The sequence below is a fragment of the Marmota marmota genome, unplaced genomic scaffold (assembly GCF_001458135.2).
Source record: "Marmota marmota marmota unplaced genomic scaffold, marMar, whole genome shotgun sequence".
Taxonomy (NCBI): domain Eukaryota; kingdom Metazoa; phylum Chordata; class Mammalia; order Rodentia; family Sciuridae; genus Marmota; species Marmota marmota.
Window position 1 is genome coordinate 29298123 of NW_025999949.1, and position 8107 is coordinate 29306229.

The following is an 8107-nucleotide window of genomic DNA, read 5'->3' on the forward strand; positions in this document are numbered from 1 at the left end:
GAAATTGTGCATATGTCTTCTGACCACAACAGAATTAAACTAGGGATTGATGCTAGAAAGACCCAGAAAAATTCCCAAATGTTTGGAAATATAACAACATACTTTTAAATAACTCATGAGTATAGGGCAAAAAAATCTAAGTAAAATTTTGAAAATATTTGAATGAAAATGAAAGTAACATGCTAAGTTTTGTAGAATATAGCTCAGTGTTAGAAATTTATAGCTTTAAGAGCTATATTTAAAAAGAAGAAAGGTACGAAATCATGAAGATTACATCTTAAGAAACTAGAAAAATAAAGAACAAATTAAAACCAAATAAGCAGGGAAAGGAAGGGAAATAGTGTGTGCTGAAGCCAGTGAAGTACTAAGTGGAAAAACACAAGGCCATGTGTAAACCAAAGAGCTAGTTCTTTGAATGGTAAGATTGATGTCCTGGGCAGACTTAACAAAAACATTAGAATGGAAAAGGGAATATTACGTATCCAACAATTTCTAAAAGATTTTTTGTGAACAACTATATTTAACAAATTAGAGGCTTAAATACAATGGAAAAATTCTTCAAGGGACAATTACCAAAAGGAGAAATTAAAGACATTGAATTAGTAGTTTTAAAATCATTCCTTGAAGAAAACTCTAGACCTAAATGTGAATTCTATCAAATATTTAAGAAGTAATCATTGGCAGAACATTTAAAAATGAAGAGCATTTAATTTTTGAGACCAACATTGACCTTCAGGAAAAAAGAAAAACATGGCAAGGAAAGAAAATTACAGATCAATTCATTTACTGAATATACACAAAATCCTCAACAAAAATTAGTAAATTGAATCCAGCAATAGATAGTAAGGATAGTTTAGCCAAGCCCAGTTTAGGTCGTTTTCAGTAATATGAAGTGGATTTAATATTCAGAAAATAATATATCAGTATAAGAATATAAATTTTTGTTAAAAGTATTTCACAAATTCCAACATCCATTCATGATTTAAAATTATCAGAAAAATATAGAAGGAATTAATAGGAATTAATGTGACTTTATAGTTTCTACCAAGAAAGCAGCATAATGGAAAAAAAAAAAAAAAGAATATTCCCTACAACAAAGAACAAAGCAAGATGGTCCGCTATCACTACTTCTTTCCAGCATTGTACTAGATATTATGACACTGGTCAATGCAGGAAGAAAAAGAAGTTAAAGCCATACAATTGGAATGGAAGAAAAACATTCTCAGGTGACATGTCATATACCTGGAAAAATCTAAGGAATGCTATCAGAGCTAATAGTTGTGTATATTAGCAAAGAACAATTGAAATCAGAATTAACTAGCAATACCATTTTCCAGGCATGAAAAATGTCGACAGTTGGACAATAAAAAAATGTGTAAGATCAGAGTAAAAAATGCATAAAGATGACAATAAATGAATAGAAAGATATATCAGGACTATGGACTAGAATACTCAACGTTAGTTCTCCCAAAATTGACCTGTGTCATAACAATCCTAATAAAAATTCCAGAAGGCTTTTTCAAATAGAAATTAGCACACTGGTTCTAAAATTTATATGCAAAGACAAAGAACCTAGAATACCTCAGGAGCTTTTGGAAGAACAAAATTGAATATCAGACAATTCCTGATTTAGAGGCTTATTATAAGCCACAGTAATCAAGGCAGTGTAGAAAATGGCACAGAGATTGGGATGTAGATCAATGATACAGAATAGAGTATATAGAAATAGGCCTAAAACCCAACCACTAAATGGGAATCCCTGTTGTTCCATACCTGTGGTGGTGTCCCTGTTTGGGATTTTAGTCATTTAGGACTGCCTTGGTAGCTCACCATTCCAATTTGCATGTGCGATCCAATTACCCCAGTATCATTTGTTGAGAAGGCTTTTTCCCTTGAATTATGTAAGTGCCTTTGTTGAAAATAAGGTAACCATATTACAAGGGTTTATTTCTGCACTTGATACTCTTTTTATATTATTATTATGCTAACATCAAACTGTTTTAATTACTGAAGTTTTATGATATGGTGGGTAGTAGAACTCTTTAAGGTTTTTTTAAAAATTGTTTTTGCCAAATCTAGGTTTTTTACATTTCTGTCAAAGATTTCTGAATCAAATTGCCTACTTCTTTTAAAAGGTGCTAAGATTTTGACCAGAATTAAAGCTATATAGATCAATTGCCATCTAAACAATATTGAATAGTCTTATGATCCATGAGCATGATAACTTCCTCCATTTATGACTTTTTTCCTAGCATTATTTAGTAGTTTTCAATGTTCAGATTTTGAACATTGTTGTATTTCTAAATAGTTTAATTTTGAGTAAATTGTAATTGTTTTTTAAAATTTCATTTTCAGACGTTTCATTACTAGAAAGAAAAAAATCAAATTTTTTTTTAACATTTTGTCTCCTGTGACATTGCTAAAATTGCTTGCCAGTCATAGAATTTTTGTATGACCCCAATTATTTTCTATATATACAATATTATATTTTCTGTTAATAAAGCCACGTTTATTCCTTACTAATGCATACACCTTTATTATTTTTTCATTGCTTTGTTGCAAAGGCAAGGACACCCAGTTCATTGTGAATAAAAGTAGTAAGAGTGGCAGATATCCTTTAATTGTCCCCTTGAGGGAAGATACTTTATCTTACACCAATAAATATATTATCTTTAAGTTTTGGGCATGTGCCTTTTATCAGATTAAAGAAGTTAGGTTCTTAGTTTGTTGAGAGTTTTAATTATGAATGTTGAACTTTATAATTGCATCATTAAGGCGCTGGATTTTGACAAATTTTTTTCTGTTTCTAGTATCATACAGGTAGTCATATAACTTTTTTATCTTTAATACGGTGTATGGCATTATTGTTTTGGGGGGGTTAAACCAATCTTGTACTCTGTCAATAAACTTTGTATTAGTTTAAAAAATTAAAGAAAAAGGAATGAGAAATAATTATCTGTTTTTTAGTTTGAAAAATAATTCAAATTTGAAAAATAATGACAGAGTACAAGATTGAAATTATTACAAACCCACAGACAACTTTGAGTTCCATCCTTGACTCTCCAACCCTCAGAATCAGGCTGATTCCAGAAATTAAGGAGGAACTGAAACCATTAGAAAAATATGCTTCCTTCTTCCAGTCATCACAGAAGCATTGAAATAGTTGGGGGAAAAAAATAAAGAGAAGAAGAGAGTGTTTCTTGGGAGAAGAAATGACATTTTAGAAGGCATGCTGGCAAGATTTCAAGTAATTGAAGTCCCCGATAACTAACCCAAGTGGGAAGTAGAGATACATGAGGAATCAAATTGCTTGGAAGGAGGTATTGGAGAAAGCATCTCTAGTAATGTCTGGATTGTTATGGTTCAGAACAGACTTAAACTTAGAAAGGCTGAACTAGTCTTCCCTCAGATCTTGGCTCTCTGCTGGATTTCTCCATAGAGAGGCAGTATTAGGGACCATTGAGGAGCTAACCACAAATGAATAAGGTGAGGGAGACCATCTCATTAAGAATGGATCACTGTATCCCATGCTTCCAGGTGATCTAGGCAGATGTGAGAAGACTGGACAAGAAGGATCAACACTGTATGTCAAGGTGAGGTAGCCACTTTCTGCAGAGGTAGAGATACAGATGCTACCTACACCCTGCAGGAACAGGTCTAGGAAATTACAGAATGATGAGGCACACTAAAATAAGACCCATTGAAGGGGAGCCAGAAAAAATAAAGTGTGCACATCTGGATTGTTGATCAGTGATGAACACCTTGACAGTGGGGCTCAGGAAGTGGCCCTGGACAAGATAGTCTAATGCTTTGGGCAGTCCCATGGTGTACTGATTTTCTCTCTTCTAATCTGAGAGAAGCAAAACATGTTTTCCAGAAAGAAAAGAATAGAGAAGGGCTCACATACAGCAAACATACCAGACCAAAATGAATCCAAGAAGAAATGAGTTTCTTAAGAAGCTATTAAAATAAAACAAGCTGAGCCTTCCTGAAATCAAAAGAGGAACCACAGTGGAAAATAAAATGTTAGTGCCAATATATATTTACTACATAAAATAAAGTAGCAAAATGAATACTACTTAAGACCTGGAACAATTGAAAACCCCAAGGGAAAGCAAGTGTTTTCAGGAGCATCAGGTTTCTGGTATTCAAGAGTCATGTGGGGCCACACCTTCAAAAACTTAATAAGCTGAAGATGATGCTTCTCTTTAAAAAAAAATTCAGGAAAAAGGAAAAGAATATCCCTAAGGATAATGTTTCCCTAAGAGCTGCAAAAATGTAAGGAGCCAAACAAAGTCCAAGACAGCAGCCAATGTGGGACAGGGCTGTAAATGGCTGCACACTTTAAAGCTAGTGGATGACATATTGCCAAATGCACCCCACCTTCAGCATAGCACATTGGTCACAGAAAGCAGAAATTGAGATGTTGCAGATATTTTTAAGGCAAAGAAATGCACCTTAACCCTAGTGTCTGGGACTACCACCATTTAAAATTCCACATATTTGCAAGAAAAATATTAGGTACTTCTGACATGTCATGTGCTATACTATATGTATGCTTATATTTATTTATGATTACATTATCTAAAGGGGTTAGACACTAATAGCATTACAACTTTATAGATGATGGGGCTAGGGGGGTGAACTGCCAGCTTCTCCAACACCCAATCTGAGATCCCTGAGACAACTCATGACCAGCGATCACTCCCTACCACTTTATCTCTATGAGCAGTTCACTTCTTTCATCACTCCCTTTCTGTCTGGAGAACTTTCTGTAGTCATTCTTTGAGGGTAGGTCTTTTGGGGACAGACTTTTATAGGTTTCCTCATCTAAGATTCTTTCATTCCGTCTTCATTCTTAAAGGAAGTGATAGAAGAAGTAAGTTCATAAATGAAGGAACTATTACCATATCATCCTTCTGGTTCTGAGGTTGCTGGCCGGTGTACTCCCTCCTCTCTACCTTTTGGTATCTTCTTGTATCTGTTTATAGATAATGCCCATGGTTTCAGCTATACTTAGTAGGAAGTCATAAAGAAAACTATTTCTGCTCCATCTTTATGGATGAAGAAATTAAATGCCAGGAATTTTTATTACTGTCACCCATCAGAAAGAGAAACATGGTTTTGAGTCACAGGGTATATGGGAGTGGGGGAAGCTATCCATAACAGGAGCATGGAATCCAGCAATATGGCAGCAACTCAGAATAAGGAAGAAAGGACTTCTAAGTGATTCCCTGTCAGGGGTTACAGCTGATGGGTGAATTCAGAAGAGTGGTGTCTGGGGTTTCATTTGGAACCATCTCTTCCTCCATTTTCCAAAAGTTCTATTTCCTAGCAAATCTTCATTAAGTCCTTATTATACATAAAGTCATCATACTAGGGAATGAAGGAGGTAGATGTTAGGCCACTGTCCTTGGGGCCAAGGAGAGTAGGAGCTTTCCCTTTGGTGATGGTGAAGGCAGAGCCCATAATCCATGCAGAGTTGCTGTGAGAGTCTACGCATTTGGGAGCTCTATAGAGTGGGGAGGGCAGCCATGATGGGTTGCTGAGTCACTGTGAGAGGACCCTTTCTCACTGAGGAGGCAATTGGCTTGGTCCTCTAAGCTCCATGCTCTGCTGCTTGGGTGAAGAGAAGCACTCTCCTTGCGGGCATAGGGGGTTCTTGGTGTGGATTCTGAAGGAAGCCCATGGACTCTGGCCCATGTAGTGTTTGTGCTCCTGTCTTCCAGAGGGCTGTGATTTGGAATCAGCTCACAGGCTGTTGTCTCCCACCTCCATGGTCCTCTTCATCCTCAGTTCCTTCAGAGTTACTGAGCCCAGAGTCTCTAAAGCAAAAAAGCCAGTGGAGCAGAGACAAGGGCCTTACCATATTGATTCCACTCTGTTCCTTCCCAGTGCCAGGCCAGCAAGAGTGACTCAGCACAGAGCCAACCCTAACAGACTTGGTGCATATCTTATTGGGTTGATGGAAAGCATGGTGAGCATTTCACACCTTGAACCATGTTAACTTTTTCTAAGACTCATCTGCCACAGGATCCTTGAAGAGGAGAGATGACAAGGGACCACATGATACCACACTATTTCTGTTCCTCTAGTGAGAAGGATGCTGCTAGCTGTCCATAGCATGGGCTGACCTGGGCCAGTACAAAAGGGACAGCAGGGGACTGGGGGAGTTCTTCCTCTCATTCTCTTTTCTAGCAAATGCCAGTACATCTCCCCAAACCATCGTGGCCTGAAATCTTAAGTCTTTGTGTGGGTTGATATCCTTCGTTCTCCCAAGGACAAATTAATGTCTCAGCCCTTGACTCTCCCAAGCCTCCTCCTGAGTCTCCATCCCACAGGATGGTCATTCTTTCTAGGACTGTCCTGCAGCTTGCTAAGAAGCTGCAAGTGTCAGGGCAGGAGCTGCTCTGGTCTAATCCAGAGCTGTGGGGACCTAAAGAAGGCAAGAGAAGTGGGGAAACAGGGAGTGAGGGCAGGATGGAGAGACAATGAGCCCTTGCCTGTAGGCACTTGGAGGTTGACGAGAAGTGAGCAGAGGGAGGGCTCCGCTTGGTGAGCTCACATGCCAAACGGCAGTGTGGGGGCGTTATGCAGGTGGTTTGGGATGTGTTGAACTGGGAATGAATGTGGAGCAGCCACACAGAGTGTACCTGAGCTCAATGATAAGTCCAGCTGGAGACAGAGATACAAAGCAGTGCAACAGCCCTGGGCACCTGGGGTTCCCAGGAAGGGTGGACTTAGCAGGGTTTCCCACCTGGTTTAATCCCACACCTGATGCTCAAGTTGATTTTATTTTCTGTGTTTTGTATCATGAATATAATAGTGATGTCAGTAACTATTTGGAGGCTGAGCCCTGTCCCCAAAATTCATATGTTGAAGTCCCACCCCCAGGACCTCAGAATGTGACTGTCTTTAGAGATAGGGTCCCCAAAGAAGTGACTAAGTTAAAATAGTTTGGAGTGGCCCTTCCAATCTGACTGGTGTTCCCATGAGAAGAGGCACTCAGGACACAGATACGCAGAGAGAAGAGACCCCACGAGGACAGAGGGACAAGCCAAGACGTGATGCTCAGGAGGAGCCAGCCCTGCCATCACTTCAGCCCTGCCATCACCTTCAACTTGGACTTCGGCCTGCAGAAGTTTGAGAAAACCAACGTTTGTGGTGGCAGCCTCTGGGTCTGGGATGCTCTGTGTTTCTGTGGTTGCAGCTCGAGCACTGACACATTGGCCGATATTGGACACAGGACATCACATCCTGTATTAAGAACTTTACATATCAACTGTTCAGCAACACAGGGTCCTGACTCAGAGTGCAGGCTACAGCATGACAGCCATGTGGCACCCCAGCCTCTCCCAGGGGAGGGTCACTCCACCTCTAGCCGGCCTTCCACTCTTCCTGCTTCCTGGGCCAATTCTCCCCCAGATTCTCTCATGACCCTCCCTCTCTTCTCATGGGCCATGTCCTCGGTGAACTTTCTGGGTCATCCAGTGACCTTTGCCCCAGCCTGTCACTGCCCCCTTACCTGCTGGGCTGTTCTGCACACTTATCATTACCTGGCACAATGCCCTTTGCAAAAAAGAGAAAGTGCCAATGAGAGTAAGTGCTAGCGCTGAGTGTCAGGCACTCGCCAGCATGTCGTTTATTCTCTTTCAGGTGCCCAAACAAGTGTGGACACATGGTTACTTTGCTTTCCACTTTGCTGTCTAGAGAAAGAGGACCCATGAGTGTTTCCCAGGTCACACGGATCAGGAGCGAGGAGTGGAAGCTGGAACCCTGTCAGAGCCGCACTGACAGACACGTGCTGTGAAAAAAGGCCAGGTCCTGCTCCCTGGAGGCCAAGAGGAGGAATGGGAACGTGTGGACATGGCTTCCCTCATTCACATTCTTACACCCTGTATTAAGGGGAGCAGGATTTTGCCTGTTTTGTTCTCTGCCATAACGTCCTTGCTAGAATAGTACCTTCAAATCTTGGGCTCTAAAAAGAAAATACTGGAGAGAGGAAGGGGGGTAACAGAAGGGAAGGGCAGGTCAGCAGGTGGGAAGGAGACTTGGAGGGGCAGGAGAGGGAGGGGAGGCTTTCCTCCATGGTAGGCATGGTTCTGTC